The sequence below is a fragment of the Nanorana parkeri genome, unplaced genomic scaffold (genome assembly GCF_000935625.1).
Source record: "Nanorana parkeri isolate BGI_ZX_2015 unplaced genomic scaffold, ASM93562v1 scaffold3472, whole genome shotgun sequence".
NCBI classification, from domain to species: domain Eukaryota; kingdom Metazoa; phylum Chordata; class Amphibia; order Anura; family Dicroglossidae; genus Nanorana; species Nanorana parkeri.
The window spans coordinates 14,556-20,073 of NW_017309740.1; positions in this window are offsets into that span (position 1 = coordinate 14,556).

Genomic DNA, 5,518 nt, shown 5'->3' on the forward strand with positions numbered 1-5,518 from the left:
TGTTTTTGGGTGGGGTGGGGTGGGTTGGGCTCCGCCCCTTAGTTCCAGTGAAGGGAACTCTTAAGGCATCAGCATACCAAGACATTTTGGACAATTTCATGCTCCCAACTTTGTGGGAGGAGTTTGGGGACGGCCCCTTCCTGTTCCAACATGACTGCACACCAGTGCACAAAGCAAGGTCCATAAAGACATGGATGGGGGAGTTTGGGGGTGGAGGAACGTGACTGGCCGCACAGAGTACTGACCTCAACCCCATAGAACACCTTTGGGATGAATTAGAGCGGAGAACAGATTGGCACAACAACAGTGCGTAGAGAGCTTCATGGAATGGGTTTCCATGGCCGAGCAGCTGCATCCAAGCCGCACATCACCAAAGCGTAGGATGCCGTGGTGTAACGCACGCCGCCACTGGACTCTAGAGAAGTGGAGGCGTGTTCTCTGGAGTGACCAATCAACATACTGACCCCTATAAAGTACCATTAAAGTTCATGTGCGTGGAAAGGCGTCCCAATACTTTGGGCAATATAGTGTATGTGCCAGAGGCAATGCTCATCTCCTCTATTCTCCATTAACAAGAAGAGGAACACAACATGTCTATTGATAGAACACATACATAAATTCCCCTGCCTGAGAACAGTCATATTATACATTCATGTCCATCTGACGTAATAGGCCTGTGAGCGGGATGACTTTTATTAATTGTTTATATTTATAACAAAACTCACCAACATCATCAATGTCCGGCCGGTACTTACATATCAAACACAGCTTGAATGGCTTAGAAGAATTTTTAGGTTTCCTTGGTTTTACACTGATGGTCTTCAACAAAGCGGAGGTGTCCTGAGGACCATCGGTGGTTATGTTGCAGTGACAGGAAAGGTACTTGGAAGTCTCCGGCTGGCACCGGGGCTGACATTCTTTCTCACTGTGGGAAAAGTCCGATCATTACACGCATCGTGATAAGAATGGCTTTATATGGCTGGCTACATTTTACCGTAATTAATTCTTCTTCTTCTGGTTTTGCAATCTTAGCAGTATGTGTGGCCTTCCAAGAAGAGCTTTGGGTAAAAATAGCCCGAGCACGAGTGACTGGAGATGGTTAAAGGAGAACTATGAGGGGGGTGATTTCCACTCACCTCAGTTCTAGCCGACCTGTGACAATGAGACTGTCACAGGTCGGCTCAGTAGATCGGGAGGTGAGGGAACACATACCGGCGTTCGCTCACCTCTCGATCCTGTCACGGCTCTCTGCCGTGACAGTGGGAGGGGCTTGATTCCCCCCTCCCCGCTCCGATCCGCCAGCGCTGACTGGCGTAACGGACGGAGGAGGGTACAGTCACTCACGTAGCTGGGCGGGATCCGCTCCGGCTGCGGCGTCTCAGTATACCGCAAGCTGTAGCACCCTATATACTGAGCTTAGGGTGACGGGAGGACGCTAGTTTGTGTCCTCCCGTTACCCTAAGGAGAACTATGGGGAAAAACACTGACCCCATAGTTCTCCTTTAAAGATAAAAAATACACTTCACACGGTCAATGCAGGAAGTGTGTAGCTCCCTACGGACTGAAGCACTTTAAAGGCTGTTCATTGTAACAAAGAATCCCTCGTGGGCCAAGAAGTCTTGAAGCTAAGTACGTTGTTTGTGTTAGAAGGATCAACAAGACACCAGCAAAGGGGCAAATGGGATGATGGGGCACAAATGATCTCACGGTAAACCTCAATTATGACTGCTTGGTAATTTTATATTTTTGTCACGATCCGGGATCAGGCTCAGAGTCCAGCAGCTGAAGCAGCAGGCAATTCATTGTATAACAGGCCGGGTTCGGTACACAAGCAGACGGTAGTAGTGGAGGAGCAGGCCGAAGCGTAGTCAGTGAACAAGCCGAGGTCAGTAGCCAAAAGGTATCAGGTATGAAGCAGAAGATGGTGAGAGTAGTCGGTGAATCAGCAGCCAAAGGTCGGTACACGGGTAGCAGTATGAGCGGATTGTATCACAGAGGGAGCAGGAAGGAAGATAATGGCAGGAGCACAATAATCTGGCAAACAGGAAGTGCAGAGGCGTGGCTTAAATAGGAAGTTCAAGGGAGGAGCAAGGAGTTCAGAGTTCAGCAGAAACTAGGTTTACCTGAGGAGTACACAGGAGATCAGGCAAGGAGCTATCCAAGGTTCTAAGGTGGCTCAGCAGGTAGAACCACCACCAGACACAGCAGAGGTCCTGGGTTCAGATCCTGACAGTTTTACTCCTGTGTGTATCAAGTATTGGTGGGCATCTCTAATGGATGCCAGCAACCTATAGACATCCTTCTTATCGCAGACCATGAAATGTCTACTAGCACCCACACTTTTCATATTTGTCATTTATTGTCTTTACTAAGAATCAGGACAATTCTACTTGTACAGTGCAGGACCCTTCCAGTGGTATCTAAATCCAACAACATTTATATACATTGCAGCTCCGCAGTCTTTAGATGTGATGGCCGCATTAGATTTTCAGGCTAAGCGCATTTCCTGCAAGCACAAAACAATACCTGTTGATCTTGTCAGATGCACTGATACCGCTTTTCCGGTATCGAGTACGAGTACCGTTATTTATATTTCGGTAATCGCCGATACCAAGTACCGATACCGCTACTCCCGTTAGCATAGAGCCGGCTTCCCGGGCAATCAGGAAACCAGGCAGCATGTCATTACCCACCGCCCGACTTCTTGGTTGCCCGGGAAGCCGACTCCATTCAGTTTGGCCAACTCGATGCTGATTGGCCGGGCAGCTTCCCAGCCAATCGGCATCGAGGCCGGCCAAACAGATCTGACAATATGTTGACACGATCCCCACCCTGCAGGCATCTCATTCCTCTCACATAGATCCTTAGCAGCAGTAATTGCCGTACCAGTCCCTCAGCCAGCTGGGCAGACACCACTCTCCGGGATCTGCCAACTTCTCTTGTGTGTACAGCGCCCACATGATCGGCCCTCAGCCTCCTACTGCGCATGCGCAGCCTGCCCAGCGCTCTCATTCAGAAATCCTGTGCATGCGCAGTAGCAGGCTGAGGGCCGATCATGTGGGCGCTGTACACACAGGAGACGCGGGCAGATCCTGGAGAGCGGTGTCTGCCCAGCTGGCCGATGGACTGGTACGGTAATGACTGCTGCTAAGACTCTATGTTAGGGGAATGAGGTGCCTGCAGGGTGGGAGTCGTGTCACCATATTGTCAGATCTGTTTGGCCGGCCTCGGTGACGATTGGCTGGGAAGCTGGCTTCCCGGCCAATCAGCATCAAGCTGGCCAAACAGAATGGAGTCGGGCTTCCCGGGCAATCAAGAAGCCGGGCAGTGGCTAATGGCACGCTGACCTGGATTCCTGATTGCCCTAGAAGCCGGCTCTATGCTACCAGAAGTATTGGTACTCGGTATCGGCGGGATTTGTCACGATCCGGGATCAGGCTCAGAGTCCAGCAGCTGAAGCAGCAGGCAATTCATTGTATAACAGGCCGGGTTCGGTACACAAGCAGACGGTAGTAGTGGAGGAGCAGGCCGAAGCGTAGTCAGTGAACAAGCCGAGGTCAGTAGCCAAAAGGTATCAGGTATGAAGCAGAAGATGGTGAGAGTAGTCGGTGAATCAGCAGCCAAAGGTCGGTACACGGGTAGCAGTATGAGCGGATTGTATCACAGAGGGAGCAGGAAGGAAGATAATGGCAGGAGCACAATAATCTGGCAAACAGGAAGTGCAGAGGCGTGGCTTAAATAGGAAGTTCAAGGGAGGAGCAAGGAGTTCAGAGTTCAGCAGAAACTAGGTTTACCTGAGGAGTACACAGGAGATCAGGCAAGGAGCTATCCAAGGTTCTAAGGTGGCTCAGCAGGTAGAACCACCACCAGACACAGCAGAGGTCCTGGGTTCAGATCCTGACAGTTTTACTCCTGTGTGTATCAAGTATTGGTGGGCATCTCTAATGGATGCCAGCAACCTATAGACATCCTTCTTATCGCAGACCATGAAATGTCTACTAGCACCCACACTTTTCATATTTGTCATTTATTGTCTTTACTAAGAATCAGGACAATTCTACTTGTACAGTGCAGGAACCTTCCAGTGGTATCTAAATCCAACAACATTTATATACATTGCAGCTCCGCAGTCTTTAGATGTGATGGCCGCATTAGATTTTCAGGCTAAGCGCATTTCCTGCAAGCACAAAACAATACCTGTTGATCTTGTCAGATGCACTGATACCGCTTTTCCGGTATCGAGTACGAGTACCGTTATTTATATTTCGGTAATCGCCGATACCAAGTACCGATACCGCTACTCCCGTTAGCATAGAGCCGGCTTCCCGGGCAATCAGGAAACCAGGCAGCATGTCATTACCCACCGCCCGACTTCTTGGTTGCCCGGGAAGCCGACTCCATTCAGTTTGGCCAACTCGATGCTGATTGGCCGGGCAGCTTCCCAGCCAATCGGCATCGAGGCCGGCCAAACAGATCTGACAATATGTTGACACGATCCCCACCCTGCAGGCATCTCATTCCTCTCACATAGATCCTTAGCAGCAGTAATTGCCGTACCAGTCCCTCAGCCAGCTGGGCAGACACCACTCTCCGGGATCTGCCAACTTCTCTTGTGTGTACAGCGCCCACATGATCGGCCCTCAGCCTCCTACTGCGCATGCGCAGCCTGCCCAGCGCTCTCATTCAGAAATCCTGTGCATGCGCAGTAGCAGGCTGAGGGCCGATCATGTGGGCGCTGTACACACAGGAGACGCGGGCAGATCCTGGAGAGCGGTGTCTGCCCAGCTGGCCGATGGACTGGTACGGTAATGACTGCTGAATGGGAAGTCGGCTTCCCGGCCAATTAGCATGGAGCCGGCCAAACAGCATGGAGCCAGCTTCCCGGCTCCATGTTCCCTCCCTGCCTGACGGCCATAGGAAATCTCCCTCTGACCAGAAGTTTCAGTATCGGGGAAGGTATCGGAGTGCGGATACTCGCCCAAATACTTGGTATCGGCACCGATACTAGTATCGGTATCAATGCATTCCTACTCGTAACTTCCTGTGCACTGAACTGAAATATCAAACAATTATATCAGCCTTCCCGGCTATCTTCTATCAATACAAAGCAATGTCCCACTATGGAATAGAGGTGAGGAGAGGGGGTAGGTTTTAGTGGAGTGCAGTGAGTGAGCATCACCCGAGGACAGGAAGTGCGATTGGCAGGATCAAGGAAAAAGGGCCCAAAATAAAGAAGACTAATGCAGCCATCACATCTAAGGTCTGAAGAGGTGCAATATAGAAAATCTTTAACCAGCACAAGAGATAATCATGTGGTTTTATTACCGAATAATCCTGGAAATACTGTATATTGCGTCCACAAACGTATGCCAACCATAGAAATAACATTGCTACTTACTCAGCGCCATAGAGGAGATCAAAGTCAATAGATTCGGCTATCTCCTCTCTGATCTGCCAGGAGCATGTGATATCCCCATCGGTATCATTACAGCGCAGGTTTTGTGCTTTGGCTTCATCA